Here is a 19,565-nt window from a genome sequence, read left to right on the forward strand (position 1 = left end):
ACAGCCTCTTCGTGACAGGATACGTGAATGGGAAAATTGATCTGGTCCTTTGGAGTACTGTGGCATAGCTCAGCACTGGAGTCATTAGTCGTGAACATTAGGTTAATTGGTGTAAGCTGAAGTTGATCTGGGATCTGCAATGTTACAGTGAGTGTTTCTGTAAGAGGAGGATAACTTAATTATGTCATCCTGGCTGGCCCGGGGCTGTATTAATTACAGTGAAGAGCAGGCAGGGCCAGTAGGAGAAAGGGGAGGGTGGGGTGCCGAGCTCTGAAAATACATACAGTGCAATTAGAAACGTTTGGAAAATATTAAATACTTAAACAAAACACTTCATTAATTAGAGGAGTACTGTGACCCAGCCAGTATGCTGCACATGAGTCAAATGTTGTACAACTGCGTTCCAACAGTTGACATACTTATTTTCCTTGTAAAAGAATTCTTTCTGCTGTCTTGCTTTCTTGATCCAATTATGAGCATTTGTAGCTGTTCTTTATTTATATTTCCGCGATGGGGATATAGGTTACATTGTAATTCAGACAGTCAGAAATTACACAGAAATGGTTAACAACCTAGAATGGCCAACTTAGTCTTAACTACAGCTTAGATCTGTCCCCCAGACGTATTCAATGAAAGTCGGAAACAGAGTGCACAGTGTTTTGCGGATGGCTGGCTCAATCAATGAAAAAACGGTACCAAAGCGCATCATGTGCTCTGCGGCCATTTGTTTTGTCAACTGTCAGGTCAAAGGAAAGAATTTGACACTGAAATCGCTGTCAGCCTCTTGATGTTACAAGCCCTTTGCCTTTCGAGGTGGGATTAGGTCACTGGTACACACTACAAGAGATGGAAGACTCCAACACATCCTGCCTTCCTGCCAGTCACAGCATTCAGATCCTCTGTCATAACACCTCCTAGATTTCTGCTGTGTTTCTCACATGAAACCTCACCTAACATAATATACTGTTGTGAAGCCATACAGACTTTGTTTCTGCCAGGACCATCTGTATAATTCAAACCAGAAGTTTCTGCATCTTAACAGGCTGTGCCAATCACACATTTCAACATTTGTGTGCCTGACAGAACTTAGGTCCATATTTTCCTACCCTTTTCATTCTGTCTTATCTGTTCCTTCATAGAACATTTGAAAGGTGTCTCAAACTGTGCTCCAGTAACGAGCTTGGTTAAGTGGTCCAAGTCTTTGATCTCACCTGCATTTTAGAACCTCAAGTTTGTTGGTTTTGAACTAGTGCCCCTTAGTCTCACTGCTACAACCCTTGCTCTTACAAGAGGGAACCAAGGAGCAGTGAACACGTTCTAAATCTTTGCATTAACTGGAGGAACAGAATATTTCTCACTGTGAATCACTGATGCATGGTACGATTTGTCTTAATTTTATGTACCCATTTATATAGTTCGGCATTTTTACTGAAACTGAAATCTGATGTGCGGGCACCACACCAGTCACCCACACAGGATACGAATTCACAGCCTTCCCCTGTGGATATGAGTCTACAGCTCGAACGACTCATTCACACTGCTAACTAATGACACAGCCCACATACTGTATACATCTTGTTTTTAAAAAAAGTCCTTGCATTTGTCAAGGTACTGTAGAGAGAAATCGATGTGATTTTTAACAAACCAGCAGAGGGGCACACAGGCACATAAAAATAACTTAGCAATCTTAAAAGAAAAGATGGAGGAAACCAACTCCACATCCTCTGAAGAGATGGCATTTAATGATGAAAGATGGCTGTGATTAATTCGAATTGAAGGTTAAAATTTTCTTGTGGCATTTTTTTTCTCTTCCATTAGCCATCCATGATGTTCTTCATTTTCTGATGAAAGAAACTTACTGCAAACCACATCTGTAAGGCCCCATATGATTTTATGTTGTCTTTTGATAGGCTTTCTTTGTGTACACTGGGTTAGCCACATCTCCAGACTACTTTGTATTGTAATTAAGCTGTCCATATTGTTTAAATTTGAATCCACTTTAAAAATGGGGTGATTAGTTCTGCGGATTGGCAAAGTGATATAGCGTCTTTTAAATAGAAGACAACTGTTTACACTCTGCAGTAGTCATGGTGATGAGAAGTCATCATCGCCTGATTGATGTCTGGGGGCTAGCCTAGGTCTCGCCCCATGCCTCTTAAATGACTATTATGTAATTAAAGGAATAAGGCCAGCGGTTCTAGCTTGTAAACAACAGCTCCTTTTAATAATATCTTGCTGATATGCAGTGGTGTGTTCAACCACTATAAAACTCATTCAAGGGTGGGTCTGAGGCTACAGATTTCATGTTAATTCAGAAGGCAGTTCTGGGGTGATTTTCTGACTCCCAGTATGAGTTAATGTTGGGGTGTTTTTTCTGACATTAAGAAGAGCCTTGTATCATCTTCAGGGCAGCCCTGTGGAGCATTGGATGGCATTGCTGTCTTGCTGCCCTGGGCTCAATTCCGTCGCTGGGGTGCTGTAGGCGTGGAGTTTATATGTTCTCCCTTTGTTCACGTGGGTTTCCTTTGGGTGCTCCAGTTTTCTTCCAGAGTCTAGGGATTACCCTCTCTGGCGCCTGTTGCTTGCTGGAATAGGCTCCAGCTCCACCGCGACCCTGAATGGGGGGAAGCGATTTGAAAATGGATGGATGGACCATCTTCAGTTCCGATTTCCCTTGTGTGTGTTGAGTATTGTGGTGTCCTCCCTGGTTTGAAAGCTGTTTGACCCATTCCTTGAATAAAGCAGCAGAGCACCACCACTGGGAAGGCATTGAGTGAATGGAAATATCTGGTGAAAATATTGGAGTCTTTTGTGATAGTGCTTGGTGGAATAGCAGTTTTCTGCATTCTAGCCAAATGCTTGTCACAGTTGTTTCCATGGGCTACGTTTGCTGGAACTGTTGATCAACAAAGAATATATTCCAAACAGAAATTGCAACAGGGACAGAAAAACTATGTTTAATATCAGTGTCAAGAAAGAAAGTATTAGCCATTAAACAAGCTTAATTTGATTTCCAATTTCAGATACTAGTGGCTCTCCGTTGAATCTTTTGTTCAAAACAAGTATATAAAATGTAAGATGTTTACCAAGAAAACTACAGTCTTCTTGAGGCTTTGCGGAGAATTTGAAGCTGATAGCATTAGCAATAAATCTTAAAAAGCCAATTGCTTACAGACCACAATTTACAGTGAAACCCCTGTCATTTTACATGAACACATTACTTTTTACTGTAAAAGTGCCAGGCTTCTCCAGGCTTAAAGTACTTTGAAACATGAATGTGCTCCAGTAACTGGGGAGAAGTAGCAAATCATAAGGATATGTACACTGTACTGAGCCAAAATACACTAATTTATGAGCACAAAAAGGGTTGCATGGTAAACCAGACATTGATGTATTTTTTTTAATGTTTGCGTAATGCTGAATTTAAAATGGTGAGAATCCAGATTTCACTTACAGTTTCAGTTTTTAGGATCTTGCATTCATTTTTTTTTTCCTAAGGAAGCACACATTTGCATTTCAAAGTCATGCACCCAGCTTTTATGAGAAGAAATGCGAAATACACTTTCTTTATGAGCTGGGGGCTCTGATTGGAAAGCAGTCTGGGGGCATGTTTCTGGCGAAAGGTCTTGACGTTGAATGCCAGTCACTGGCATGGATTCGGTATTTGATTGTTTAAAATCTCAACACCACCGTAGTGAGGCTCTGGAATAAATCGGGGGCCGTGCAGCTGAAGAGTCTCAAGTGCCTATGTCTTCATTCTGTCAAGCTCACTCTGGGACACTGGAGGAAGAGGCTGGATGTTTGAAGGGAGATGCTTCTTCTGTGGCAGAATTGTGTGGTTCCATAGGTAGTCGGTGTAACAGGCAGCACCGACATTATACTGGGAATTTTGGCTTTTAAGTGTGAAAATCTTTTATTGAGTATTAGTGCAGAACCTGACTTGTGGACATTTCATCTTGCAAAGATGAACACATTCCATTCAGCCTGGAATAAGGCTATAGTCTCTCTTGTTTCAAAGCTCAAGTTTTAAGCCTGTTGGGCATCACATACTGTATGTACAGCTACAATGGTGTGGTATTTGCTTTAAGATAGGTCTTTATTAAAGGTGTAATTGGTACTATGATTGGAGAGTGAATAAGAACAGAGAGGCGCAAGGAAACATTTCCCAGTTTTTAGCCTTGGGAGTGTGCCATCCTGTTTCATCCCAAATCAGGGTGCAAAATCCCACAAGCATTCAGTCAGGCGTGCCTTGAGAAAATAGTTGCATTTGTGTTTCTTTGCATCCTGCCCTCCATTGCCAGAGAGAAGGCCTATCTTGTCCTTCAAATTCAGCTCTCACAGTCAGACTTATTGGGGCTCTGAGTTCAAACCTGCGCATCATGGAAATGAGTGGGAGACTGTTTTTCACTTAGCATGGCAACTGGAAACATGATGCAGTAGCCAACTGCATAGTCATCAGTGCAGTGAGCTCTCATCACCAGTGTGGAATGTGCTACCGTATATTCAGGGATCCAAGTTCTAGGCCTTTCTTTCCATTAAATTGCTTTAACATTTTTAAGAGCTGCATTCTTGTCAGAGAGAACTTCTAGATGTGAAGAGACTCAAGGATGGGACCCTTGATTAGAAGAGCAGTGGTCGGGACGAGATTGTGCTAATCTGCACGTTGTAGCACTTTGTAGGGAAGCCAAGCATACTATCGAGTATTTGAATAAAATCAACAGGAAAGGAAAAACTTGAAAACTACTGTTGACTAAAACTTCCATAACATCATGGTCTCTAAGCGCCAATTGCAGGGGTGAGTGGTGGTGATAATGACAATTAAAGTAAGAAAAATGCTGTTTACCCTCCTGTCAGTGCCTCCTTTATAAAACTGGAGACCAGGGTTTTAGGGCTGGTAGTTTGATTTGAAAGCAGTTTCTTCTCAGTGACTAATGCTATTACACAGATGTTACACAGTATTAGTCATGTTCAGGACTGTTGAATCAGTTAACTTTAGAAGTGTAGCTAATGCAATAACATCCTCATTATCTGAAGCTGATGACCAAAACAAAACTATTAAAATAGTGGAACAAATTCTGAGAGGTTTTTAATCCGATTTAAAATGCTTTTTTTTTTCTTCCTTCTGGGCAGATGCAGTCAAGATTATGTTTTCTTGAGCAAAAAGTTTACACATTTGTATTAAATGAGTAAGGGCGACAGTAAAACACATCATCTCAGGCACGTTTCAGTGATTAGATTTATCTCTAATGTCGGTTGTTCTAAAAGACAGCAGGCAATAATAAGAATCCTCCATTATTTTTTGCTTTTTGTTTCATAAGTTGGATCCATTACTTATTACTCAACCCATTTTGTATCCTTTGAGTTGGCCTGAGGGAACTGAAAGTCATATAGACACTTTGTTTGAGATGTGTATGTGTGTGAACAAACCATTCATCTTCCTCTTGCACTATGAATCTGGAACATAAGCAATAGAACTTCTAGAGCCAAGAAGAGTACAGACAGTTTTTTACTGATTAATGGTCCAGTGTCACAGGCCCTCTTCAGCCAATTCTCTCTTGGTTCAGCCAAACCTCATTTAGACTTTTTTTTTCCCAAGTTGGCAAGTGCCTCAGTGTGGATGTGAACCTGCAGTCTCTAGGCCTCAGCACAGCACACTTTTTTTTTCTGATGGTTCCTGGGTTAAATACACAATATAAACAAATACAATTCAGACTGTCATCGGCTTTTTACTGTAGGTAAAGATTTGGACTTTAAAAAGAATAGAATAAGAATTGAGTTGAAAAAAATACATTTGGGGGTGACACAGCTCTTATACGGTGGGCTTTTGAATGTTGTTAGAAAACTAGCTGAATTAGCTGAAACTGAATTATGACGGAAACAAAAATTGGTTGTGTCACCGTTACTGCAGCTTTGGAAGAGAGAACTTTAAATGTTCTCCGTCTTTTGTAGGCAGTTTAACTTCTTCCTAATGACTAAATCCCCTGAACAATCATCATTTTTCCATTTAATCTGTAATTTTTCAGTTCCTGAAAAATGTCACCCCCCCCTCTCCACCACACTCAACCCACGATCACATATGGTGTTTGATGTAACAAGATGTTCTTACCTTTTTTTCACAAGGGGGTTACTGTGTTGTCTGCTGCTCTCTGATCTACAATAATATATATTGTCTGCTTGACTATCCTGCTCAGATTACTGGTCTCAAAATGATGAAGGAGAGGGGGAGGGCTCTTGGGGTGTATGATTCTGTTAAAGATGCCTGCTCCATGATAAAAGCAAGGATGATATTACTCACTTCCTTAGGTATGTGTGGTTTTGAAACCCAGCACAGATATGCACGTTGAGAACATTGCTAGCCTTTTTGTTCTCAGGATTTGCTTCATTACAGAGGAGTTCACAGTTTTCTACCTGGACTTCACTGTGCTGAAAGACGCAAACGAGGCCATCGACAGCTTGAATGCATTACTTAGTTCATCTTGTTTGCTCTTCAGGGAGCAAAATGTTAAGCAATCAGGTCCCTTCTGCTAAATGTTCAAGAAATGTTACAACACATAATTCACCCTCTAAACAATACCCTGCAGTTTTTTTTTATCATCTGCGTTTTAGGAATTAAAAAAAAGCCAATCGGTGATTTTACAAACAGGACCAAAGCATTTTTCATGCAAAAACCTGATCTGTAGCGTTTAAAAAATGCACAGCCATGCATAAGGAAAGGTGGAGATAGTGATGACTGTGTGAGTAATACACTGTATTTTGTCAAATGTCTTGTGTTGGATGTAGTAGCAGTAACAACATACAACAGGGTTTTCTCATTACTCAAATGCAAGTTAGTTTTATAGCTGTTCTGATCTCTTTCTTGTAATATGATGAGTTTTAGGTAAATTGGAAACTTTCTGGTTTGCTTAACATCAAACAGATACTGAGTTTGTCCGCCAGGTCAGTCGAACCCTGGCCAGTATCTTGCAGTAGTTTGGGAAAAAAAAAGCTAGGGGCAAATTTATAATATAAAGTGAATGCAGAAAAGAAAAGCGAGCCTGTCTTCTGCTGTTGTCAAAGGAAATTGTATATTTGCTGGTTGCTCATTAAATTTGTTGAGTGTGTTTCTCCATTCGCCCCAAAGGAAATGTTGTCTTAGGTAAAATCATATCCATATCTGACTAATTGCCCAAGCATTCAATTGACTGTGAAGGATAATTTTCTCTGTGCATGGAAAAAAAGATACAAATAAGAAAAATAAATTGTAACAAGTGCTTTGAAGAGCTTTCGTTTTAAAGCCAAAACTCTGATAAAGTGGCTTTCAGAGAAACACAATCATAACAAAGATTGAAACTGAAATCCATTTTTGTTCCAGTTAAACATCTTATTTCCTCTTTTAATTCCAAGCATGTTTTCAGAGCTTTGCAGAAGGTAACACACCATGAAGGTAACAAAATAATGATTTTCAAATGTTGTTTCATTTAATTGCATTGTAATTACAGGCAGTTAAAGTCAGTCCTTCTTTGTTTGACTGCTTACCATCAAGGGTTTTCCTTAATGAATGCGACTCGCAAACATTTTTCCACTGAATGTCTTTATGAAACCATTAAAAAAATTTAATCGTTGCAAATTGATTACTTGTTTTACAGAAGTCCTATAAATCTTCACTCTCGTCAAATGGTAATCAGTGACAGATTGTGAATTGCATAAGGAAAGAATCCATAAGATATGTTCTTCATGTCTGGTACTTGGGGTTATTTTCATGTCTTGTGGTTTGAATTTGGCCACTGTCATTTCAGAGGAATTTCCTGCCATCTGTGTTCAATCGAATTTTCTCACAGATTTGTGCTTGCTTGTAAATATTGGGATCTGGCAGAAGGAGTACTTTGTTCTTCAATAATAGCCATTTTAGTAAAACTGCTAACATGACGCTGGCACTGTGTTCCACCGGCAACGACGTGCTAGTTAGGTGATCAAAAACAACAGCTCATGCATACTGAACTATTTAATGTTAAGACTTTCCTGCCCTGTGCAGGCTATGACTTCTAATTCCTCATAGCTTCCATCCTGAGCTGAGTAAGGGATCTGATCAGATATGGAAGTTCCTGAGTACTGGGTGAGAATCTCACAACAGCTGCTCTTTTAGGATTTTTTTTTATTTTTGAATTTTTTAGCACGAAGCCCCTGAGAGAATGGGTGATGTGTACGTAAACTGCAACAGAGCCAGAGTAATTTAAGGAGAAAATTCTTTGTGAAGGGTTTAAAGCTCTGTGGGACACTTGAATACAAATTCTGACTCGGCACTAAAATGCCCTTGTTCGGCTTTGTCTCTGCTAAGTTATCGGTACTGTTGAATGTCAGGTACTGTACATACCACAAATAAGCCTCTGTGGCATATAGAGGTGTACTGGTACAGTTAATATAACATTATATGTATATGTTCTACCATGTTTGTACCATGTTTCTACCATCATCAATTTCCCTACGGGATTAACAAAGTATTATCTATCTATCTATGTTTGGATATTAGCTGCTCATGAATAATGAGAAATTATAGGAAGGGAGTTCATCTTGTTGTAACTCGCATCTATAACAACATATAACATGCTGAAAATGAGAGTTTCATTTCTCAAGTAGAACATTAACCCTTTAGCAGCCTATGCAAGGCAACATGGACAAGGGCGAGGTCACATGATTGGTACAGGGGGTTTATTTCCCTATGTGTCACAGGGAAACACCACAGCATGGAAACAAACACTGTTTTAAACAGAAAGTCTATTCACCAGAGCAGTCTGGATGACCTCATAATAGTAACCATGCCTCCTCACCAGTCTGCTAATGGGGACTCAGGCGTGCCTTCAGAAGAAAAGGACACTTGCGATAAGCGGTGACCAGCTTTCTGATTTTAATCTGCTTTCAGGATCGGGCCAGGGCGTTATGGAAACCAGGCGCTTTAAGGCCAGACAAGGCAGTTCTGCTTTTCTCAGTCAGAACCCATTGGGGGAAGCAAGAAGGGCACGATTTCCTCTTTGGAGATCAAAGGGGATGACAGTGTCATCTGATTTTGTTGCCATGGCACCCGTTCACATGGAAGCCAGTTGAGTTGTCATTTGTCATCGGCGGGCGAGGGGTTTGCCTTTCTTTTGTTTGGGGTTTTTTTTGTTGTTGCGATTTTTGGTTGTCCTGGCTCTGTGTTTGGCTTGCTCAGGGCTTGCGTTCAGGAGAATCCGTTTCCATTCCTCTGTAGGCTGAAGGGAGTGGAAGTCCGTCCTCGTTAGACTACGATGTAACCGTCTTCTCTGCATTTCACGATCCCCCTTGAGATGCAGTCCAAGCCGGTTTCCCCGAGGGAGCCGCCGTTTAACGTTGTGCTGCGTGTTTCTCGCACGCTGCCCTCGCAGCAGGGCGAAGCTAGCTGACCTGCTCGGCGAAGAGGCAGCTGCCTGTCGCCTCCTCTGCACTGCAGCTCCATGCTGGCTTTTTCATAGCTGCCCTTCCTACAGGGAGGACAACAATTCAATCAGTACATGTCATTTCCATTCAAAGCCCAAAGTCTTACAAGGCAAGACAGCACTTCCATCCGGGGACTAGCGGTAGTTCGATTTGTTTGTTTTTTTCCTCTGGACTTTTTTAACAAGTTACCCAGTTTTGATAGCTGGAGATTATGTTGTCGCCCCCTGACTGCGAAGCTGCCGTTTCGATATCTACAGGTACCAGATATACCTGAGGTTGACTTTTTGAAACGAAGTCACCAGCTTACTCCAATTGTGCCTTGGTGTTTTTTATTTAAAGGAGTAGGGGTGTAACCCCGGCGTCCTGGCCATATTTCCCATTGGCCTTTACCAATCATGGCCTCCTAATAATCCCCATCTTCAAATTGGCTTCATCACTCTGTTCTCCTCCCCACTGAGAGCTGGTGTGTGGTGAGCGTTCTGGCGCACTATGGCTGCTGTTGCATCATCCAGGTGGGGCTGCACACTGGTGGTGGTGGAGAGGATCCCCATTACCTGTAAAGCGCTTTGAGTGGAGTGTCCAGAAGGGCGCTATATAAGTGTCAGCAAATATTTAAATAAGCTTTACTTGTTAACACAGGGAGTGCTGTGGCCTAGTTTTAGACCTCAGATATCTTCATAAAGGACACCATGAACAGGCGGGTAGTGGAGCATATGCATATATATTCCTGTTTAAATTGTAAAAGGCGAAAATGATTTAATCCAAAGCACATTGCAGGGCAGTATAAACTGAAAGTAGATTGGAGGAGCTCAGTAACACCCACATTCTAGGGAAGACCCCACAATTGAGAGTTATATCGTGCAAGGAAAATAAAGATGCTTCTTGTATTCTTTTCCTTTCTTTGTTTTACAGGTACATAAATGCGGAAGAGTGACATTAGTCACTAAGTAATAAACTGTACTTCCAGTTACATTGTGTTACCACCAGGTGGTGACATGCACTAAGTAAAATTGTAATTAAAACTGCAGGTTAAAAATAACACCATCAATGGGAGATTTCACACATCAGAATTGTTTTGCCATCAAATTCCCCCAACATCAGTATCTGACTCTTTCAAGATTCAGTCTCCTTCAAGTGTTGAGCCGTTCTGAGAGGCATGAGCTAGCTGTCTTTGCCCTCAGCTTGTATATCATTGTTATGGAGTCATTAATGGTACTGGCTGCTCACAGCCATGTTTAAATTTAAACAGCCTTTGATTTGCAGGGTTATTTTCCACTTGGAGTTCTGATGTTGTTTGACCATAGGAGTGGTTGTGTAGTGACTGGCCTCTGTTTGTTTGCTTTCTGTAGACTGTGGTTAGTGCTGTCCTGTCTGAAAGTCTGAGAGATCTGCTGTAGTCAAACCCTTCGGTCCTTTTCAGGAGCATACGGAATAACTGTGCTTGACAGCTAACCGAAAATCAGCCTTGTGACGCAACTTCATTTTTTCCTTCCTTAATCACTTTCTCAGAGATGTTTGTGAAGCCGGTCGGGATGCCCACCAGTCCTTGGTAATGCCGTTGTTTTATTTTTGTAAAAAAAAGTAGTGCCCAGGTTATTCCGTTCATGTGAAGTGCATGTGTTAAGGAGAGATGAGTGAACAAGATGACAGATAATACTCTCTTCCCAAAGCTACAGACTGGTCCATCGCAAAGAAGCCCATTGATTCATCTCTGATATGGGCTTCATTAAGGCCAATTGTTGGTTGACTATATGTAGTAATTAGACAGCGGGAGGGAAAGTACCAGTTAGCTTTTAATTGGGATTATGCTCGAGTTAAGGAAGACAACAAGAATTGTGCTTTTTAAAAACCAGGAAGGCAGTTATTTAAGTTTAAAGAGAAAATACAATTAAATACGTGCTGCCTCTTCAGTCACTGCTGAAAAGGGCCATAACACGCTGATTTTATCCACACGAAAACTTTCATGTCTGGTAATTCCAATAATCCCGTAAAAGAAAACATAGACATTTTTGGGTTCCAAGTTTAATTGAGAGTTTTCCTACTGCCCTTACCGGCGTCTCTTTCAGCCAAGCACCTGTTTAAAAGGCTTTTTCCCCCTCTCCTAGACGCTGCTATTTTTCATTTACTTTTGCCCTAAGGTTTTCAATCATACATCCGTTACTAAACAAACAAATACGTTCTGCCGAAACTTCGGGGTCTGTTTGCAGACAAAAATACAGACATGAGTTATGAGCTTAAAAGTGGCACAGAAATGGCCCTTCACTGTATTTTTAATTCAGCTTTTTTGGAATTCGGTTGGATTGTGTTCAGTTCGCCTGTGTTTCTGTTTTCAAATGAAAGGAAAGTGTTGCAAATAGAATATCTGTGGATATTGCATAGACTCCACAGCAATGAAGAGTCTAAGATGGAAATGCTTTGAATTCTGAACGTCCATTCTTGAGTACTTTTTTAGGAATAAATAACTAATTTTCTTAATAAAGTATTAGTAGGTGTTGCTTGACTGATGCCATGGTTTCTCGATACCTTGATAAATGTCTTGTTTGTAGTCCCTTTAAAGATAGGATGTCACCTGCTGGTTCATGTAATATCATAATTACATGGATAATTCCTTAGACAACAGACACATCAAAGTGATTTTGTTGAAGTGACTGTCTACTGGAGGGCTTTACATTTAGCTTAGTTACGAAAGGCTTTAGGAGTGAACAATTCTTTTTTATCTTTGCTCCTGCCTTTTTGTTTTTTGCCAGTGAAAATGAAATGTTCCTCTAAAATAATTGTCGGTCTCAATAGATTTTTAATTTTTTTTTTGTCAAGGAAATACATGGTAGTTAGAAACCGCAGTGAGAACGTGATGTTAGTCTTTCAGAGACCCCAGGAAAACGAAGGTTCATTAGAGAGGTTTTATAGTTAATACACAACATCTGCAGTTGAAAACAATTACGAAGGAAAGTGCATTCTGCAAGATCCTCTGCTCTGACGTCTGCCTCTGTATGCATGCACGAAAAAAAATTACACGTTCCTTATTAACTGCTTGAATGCTGATCACATGATTTATGAAACTAAAGTGGCTGTAGTTTGTGTGTCATAGTGCATTTCCAGCATCATCTATCTTCTGGTTTTGGCAGCTTGCATTACCTCAAGTTCAGCTGCTTGAAGTGTATCAAGCTGAAATCCTATTTAAAAAAACATTTACAGTATACTACAAAAGTTCAGTTTCGCACATCTGCTTTTAATTTTATGCATCTCCGAACCCAAAAAACATTAAGAGCTGGCACAAGAGGCGCTTCACTTCTGCACTTAACGCACTGCTTAGGTGACTTAAAAGGCTGGGCGAGAATTACAGAAAATGAAGTGTCACTGAAATAAGAAATCACACAAGATTACCACCAATTACACTTAATAATGCCAAGCCATCTGCTGATCAGATGCACAGCTCCTATTGTCCCGTGGAGAGAGAGGAGGAAGGGGAGGGTGAGGCAGAAGATTTATTGTTGAGGGCCAGGACAGTTGAAATAACATTAAATAGTGCTTAGGAAAATGATTTTAAGTTTTTCCAGGTCTGTTTGTCAAACAGTGCAAAAGTTCAAAATTTGGATATTAATGGTCATTTGTGCAAAGGTGCAATTATCCAGGATTAAGAAATTAGTTACGCCATGTGATTATTGCGTGCTACTATTAAAGACACTTAAGTGAAGAGTAACTGTTCTTACTGCTGCATGGATCCTTCATGTCAGACCCAGTGAGCAGCTTCATGTTTGGGTGTGCTGAAAAATCGTTTATTGGATCTTCATAATGATGGAGTAAAAGCTGATAAGCTTGTGTTTTTCTGAAGGAGATGTCTAACAAAAGGATGAGGAAGAACATTCATCTCTTGGTTAGTCTCAAGCTTAAAAGAATGTTTATACATCAGGTACTGAAAGACGTTTTAGTACTGAAAGAAGAAAAAGCAGGAAAAAAGAATCAAAGCTTTCACAGCATCTTCATTGGAGAAGTCCCAATCAAAAACTGAGCAAATTCGTTTTTTATTTTGCTTAGGAGCAGTCACCCTCTTATGTATTTTCATCCCTTTCAGAAGTGAAGGTCCCTTTGTTACTCTGAATTTCGTCATGGTGGAATGTCAGAGTCCTGGTTCTGCTTAATATTTGAAACAATATTGAGTTACGCTAACTTTCAAGCCACTGCAGTAAAACATTTAAAAACGAACTGCACAGACACAGACGGTAATGTTACCAGGACTGCAACAGAAAGGGTGTTGAGATTTTCTTAAAGTTCTGTAGGAAAGGCTTGGAATCCTTTAGGTGTTTAAATCGGACTAGAAAATGCTTCAGGAACAAATTCATCCTTCCAGATATCATCTGCTTTAAAAATGTGATCAATCAATCCAGTCTATTGCTGGATTTTTGTCCCATGGGTAGGAGTGGGCATTAATCTGATGATGTTGGCTGGATATCACCAGTGGACGTAGCTGATTCTTAAGGTTCGCTTTGAATTCATGTGAACTTAAACCAGCTCTCTTGGGTGACTCGGTCGTCTTGGGAGGAGTGTTGGGTGATCAAGTTGGGTGGGGACGATCTTTAGCCCTGTCCTCACAACACTGACATTTGGAAAAACCTCGGATCTGCCTTTCAGTGACTAGCAGGCTCAACAGCACTCTGGTTCCAGGAGGTGGCAGCCTCATTTCTTATTCCAGAAAGGAAATCTGGGAGAAATTAGATGAGAACATCCTGAACGGCATCTTAATTATGCAGAAATACGTTGTGTGAATCTGTGCATGATGCCTGGGCAATGAAAAAGTACAGCGTTGGCATATAAACACCTGGGGTGCGCTTTCGGTCAGTCTGATGGTGATTTGGGCTCCACTTGCTGTTGATCCAGTACAGCGGAGAGGTGAGGCAGGCCAAGTTGTGAATACTAATAAGAAACCAAAGAGACTTTTTGTTCTGAATTTGTTTGCCAGGGACTAGGGAAGTTAGGTATAAACATAAGAAATGCATATCCAGAAAGCTATTATTCCTGAGTTCTAATTGATTTATTCTGACATCTATTGGAGCTTGTGTCAGTGGAGCCAGCACGTTTCTATTCTCATTGTAAGTGTACATCTTATGCCTGGGGCAGTTCTGGCACACAGATAATAATCCTTTTATATCTAACTCCCAAAATCATCACATTTAATTTATTTTGAGCACTTGTGAGCTTGTGCGCTAAACAAAACCTTTCGAGTTGTGCGACTAAGGCTAGACCATTAGGATGAGGCCTTTGCGATAGGATCTTATCACAAAAATGTGCCATATTTTCCAAAAATAACTAAAATCTGAAAATTGAATGCAAAGGATTGTTGGTTTTGTCTTAGGTGTAAAGCACATCATTTCTGTTACTGCTCAACAAAAGGCAGGGAATCGGGGAGCAATTTGGCTCTGCACACATGGAGGGGGTGGGAAGAAAAGGAGCAAACATTTTTCCAATTTGGAGTGTAAAATTCCACATGGAACAAGGACGTAGTCTGTGTAACGGCAGTAGAGACTGGCCAGTACCTGGATGGGAGACATCCAGAGAAAGCTAAGATTTCTGCTTGTAGAGTTGCTGTGGGACAAGTAGGGGGTGCTCACCCTGCGGTCTGTGTGGGTCCTAATGCCCCAGTATTGTACTGTAAAAAAGACGCCGTCCTTCTGGACGAGACGTAAAACTGAGGTTCTGACTTTCCATGGTCGTTAGAAATCCCAGGGCTTTTCTCGAAAAGAGTAGGCATGTTGGCCATATTTCTCCCTGGCCTCTGCCAGTCATGGTCTCCTAATGATCCCCATCTCTGGACTGGCTTCATCACTCTGTTCTCCTCCCCGCTGATAGCTGGTGTGTGGGGAGCGTATTGGCGCATCATCCAGGTGGGGCTGCACCTGGGTGGTGGTGGAAGGGAGTCCCTATTGCCTGTAAAGCTCTTTGGGTGGAGTGTCCTGAAAGGAGCTATATAAGCGTAAGGAATTATTATTATCGTTGTTGTTGTTCTTGATGCTCACATTGGAACTGGCCGCAGAGGGTGCTGCCCATCTTGGACAGATCGCTCATCCCTGTGCCAACTGGGCCCATCCCCTCTCCTCCATTGGCAGCTGACCAGATCCTTTTCTCTCCCGTCCTGTCCCAGCATGTTCTCATTAGGCTGTCAGCTTCCCGAAGGAGCAGGAGCGATTTCTCTCGGTCTCTTCGCGCTCACCCTTCTTGCGTTACACATTCGCCACTGGAGCTTCCACGAACTTCCACCACCCAACCAAAACTGCTGTAGCGCATAATGAAATATTCAACGCTGAATTATTCTGCACATTCAATATAAACTGAATTTACAATTGGTTCGTTTCCAAACCACCATATGCAGAAGGACTCTTTCTTCCTGGTCAAGCATGACTAATTCCATTAATATAGCAAAGCTATAAATCACAAGCAGCACAACCTATAATATTCAAAGAGATTTACTCTGGTAACGAAAAGTGGTATATTAAATAACAACATTTGCTTATTACACCCTGGGCAAATTGTTCTGACTGGGAACATGCTGATTCTAGAGAGTGGTACCTTTTATTAAAAACTCTGCTCTGGGTTTTCAGTCTTCACCTCTTAACCTTTGCTTTTTTAACCAGTCCCTGCTAAATTACTAATTCACTTCATACTTTCCCTATAGTGTCCTGCTGTAACAAACTACTTTGAATTTCAAGAATTCAAGAATCATCCATGGCCTACGTGTATAAGATTTAGTTTACCGTATTGTGCTTTTGTAAAAGCCAAAAATCCTGCATCATTTCCTAATCCTGAAGTGTGTCATTTCTGTTTATTAGTTCCAGGAAGAATTAAAAATATGTCAACCTGTGACGGTTGTTACTGTAATACATTAAAGTCTCATTAGAGGATTAGCTGCATTCAAAACACTGTAGTATTTCTCATTTTTTCTAAGCTTTGTCACAAACCATGAAGTGGCAAAATGAAGCCAGTTTCTCAAATCAAAATTTATACAGTATTTCACAATGCAATTTATCAATACAGCAATTAAAATTAATCCTGCAAGTCTTCTGGGATTCAGGAAATTGTAAAATTTCAGATTGAAGTTGATGCTGAGACATGTGGCCTGTGAGAATATTAACTTTAATAAATATTTCCCTTTTGTGTCTGTTCTGTGGTTTTATACATAACTAGAGAATACAAACAAATGAATAAATCCTTTTAGTCTGGGTTTTTAATTGTGGTGCAATCAGATTTCTCTGGTTTAGCATATTATTTCTGTATACATTTTTATTATTTTTCTGTGCTGTGATGATTGTAACCACTTCAATTTAATCATCGTAAAGAAAACCACACAACTTCGCAGATGTTTTGGGTATAACTGCATTCTTTGTGCCAAGCTGACTGAACTTTTGAAGAAACAAATGTTCTAATTTCTGAATAGACATACTTATCTTTAATGCATTTGCTCTTAGTATGTCAAAGTCCATAAAATAAACAAAGTGTATGATATTTCAGAAATAAATCAAACACTGCCACACTGAGGTTTCAGTTATGTTACTGTAACAGCAAAGAAGCTGTGTGCTTTGGCTTTTTTGTCTAATGGTTACGTTTGCTTATGTTTGCTAATGGTTCATCTGTTATATCCCTGTTACCAGACTCATTGCATCTCAAAATTAATGTAAGTTGGTACATCTTTCTTTCCATGTCCAGTAAGTGAATTCAGAAAGATTCTAATCTAGGACAACTTAGATCTAAAGGTTTTCTTCAGAGTAACAATACCCTTCTGTTATCAGAATTTACTGAAGTAATGTTGATTAAATTTACAGTAAAAATGAACAATTAGTGATATTTTCCACATTGTACTGTCGAGTGCTATGGTGCTTGCCCTGTGGACTGAGTCTGTAACTGCATTGAACAAGACTGTGTTTGAAAGGGGATTTAAAGGGGAAGAGAGTGTAAACGTTCGGAAATTGCACACAACTGGAAAATAAGCAGAAATAGAGGCTGAAGACAGAACGTGAAGTTGAACAATATGTCGTTCTTACGTCGTCGAAATGTCTTATTTCTCCCCAGTGGCTTTGCAGCCTGCCGAGACACTAGTTGGCTCATTCTGTCTTCTTTGCTATTCAGCTTCAGCGAGTCTTTTCCAAAGGCAGATGTAATGGGAAAGGTAGGCAGTATGAATGCCTGTGTTAAAAAGGCAACTGCTGTGAACACTCCAAGAGAACACTGGCAGGAAAAAAATCAAACGTGTTGTAAAGGTGATATAAACTGCTGCTTTCAATGCAAGAAGAAATGAGATCAATATTTTTTTTATTTTGCTACACTGAGTGGAAGCATGGAAGAGCTTTGTTTCTTTGCCCTGTTCATGATAATGGGAAGAGGATATGCTGGTAGATGAGGGAGTCTTCAGAAGGCAAATACTATATTGCTTATTCCATTTAAGGCAGCATGTGCATTGTTATCTATTTGAACGGGAGCTTTGTGGTTTCTCACTCTGTTCAGCGGTGGAATTTGAAGCTGACTCACTGCGAGATGAATTTTGAGCTTTGGCAAATTTTCTAATAAGGAGTGAATATTTCACAATAAGAATTCCGGGCTAAAAAAACCCCACTGAAAAAGCATTGCATTGTGTTCACTGCTCACTATCCTCTTGATTTGCTTAGTGCTCAATGCCAGATGAGAAAAAGACCTGGCATGGTCAGTGGTTGATATTGCCGAGCAACACTGTAGGAAATTTCAGTGTGGGTCATTCTTGGCTGAGAACTAATCTGTCGCAGAGTTAAAAAGCAAAACCATTTGTATCGCTTGAAAACAGGAAAGAAAATAAAGGATCTCAAGGGGATTGCCTTCTGTTTACTTACTGCTGTGAAACAATAAGCATTCCATTGATTAGTGAGCTTCAGTTCTATGTGCTACATTGCAGTTTCTGGGCTGTAGTCTCACCAGTGCCAGCTCTGCACAGCCTCAGAGATGAAGCAACAGTTAACCATTTGACATCAGGATTTCAGAATGCAATGTACAGTAAACTCGAGTTACATTTTCTGTTGGGTAAGAAATGTTTGGGGTTTCGAATTAATAAAAAGCCATCAGTGTGATGCCGTTATCAATAACATCATTAAAATAAATTGAATTAGATTTAAATTGAGTTAAGTGAGATGGAAATCACATATGGTATATTTTACCTCTAGCGCGGCAAAGATATCATTTTTCATTCAGGAGATATTTCGACTTTTCTCTCCAGACCAGTCTTTCATCTTTTTTTTTAAAGAAGTGCATTAAAGTGTTTTTTGTAGAAATGATGCAGATTTTGATAAGAGTCAGAAAATCCAATAGGAGAGTAAAAAAAAAACATTTTAGAGATCAGTGTTTCCTGCACTGCCTGGTGAAACCTTATACAGTAGATGTCTGATTGATATTCTGGTTTCCAGCAGAAAGTTCACTACTGTAGTCTGAGGAGTGACCCTTGTCGTTAAATTCGTAAGAGCCACACTTCCTTAGAAAAGTTTTGTCTGATACCTTCAATATAGAACTTGTGCCCTCTACTAGAGCTATCGACAAGTAGAACAAAGTAAATGATCTATTTCTGCAGAAAATACCAATCCTTGTCCTCAAAAAAATAAACATGAATAATTCTTAAAAGAAAATTAGTTTGTATTTTTAGAAGGCCTGCCCTCTGGGTAGTCGTGCTGATTTCATGATACCATTTTTTTATGTGGAAGAAAACTATTCCATGCAATTGAAAGATCTTTTCAACTTAGGAGTTGTTTTGTTTGTAGTGAGAATACCAAATGTCTCTAATTAAACCAGATGTCATTATTAAAAGAAACTGAACACTTTTTTCTATACAATGTTTCCCTGAGCATGTTGTGTGTATGTGTTTAGTGCTAACATAATATAACGACAGCATAGTCCTGTGAAAATCCTCACTGAAATAGAAATCATGCAGAACTGTGAGATAAACACTCTGAAAGCTAAGCAGTGTTAAAATAGCACGGGGAGTCGCACATTTATTTTGGATTAAAGAACCTTGAATGTAGGATAGTATGCTCCCTGTCAAGACATGTGATAGAGCACTTTTAAAAAAGAACTTATTGAACTGGAAGATCACTTATCCATTTTCCCGCAGTAGTTAGGAAGGAATGGCTTCA

General features: G+C 40.0%; 1 protein-coding gene across 2 annotated transcripts in view; it reads left to right on the plus strand.

Annotated features, from left to right (window-relative positions):
• Positions 1 to 19,565, plus strand: part of LOC102693097 (zinc finger protein GLIS1) — a 95,652-nt gene that overhangs the window by 19,769 nt on the left and 56,318 nt on the right. The window lies entirely within an intron of this gene.

The sequence above is a fragment of the Lepisosteus oculatus genome, chromosome 9 (genome assembly GCF_040954835.1).
Source record: "Lepisosteus oculatus isolate fLepOcu1 chromosome 9, fLepOcu1.hap2, whole genome shotgun sequence".
Lineage (NCBI taxonomy): Eukaryota > Metazoa > Chordata > Actinopteri > Semionotiformes > Lepisosteidae > Lepisosteus > Lepisosteus oculatus.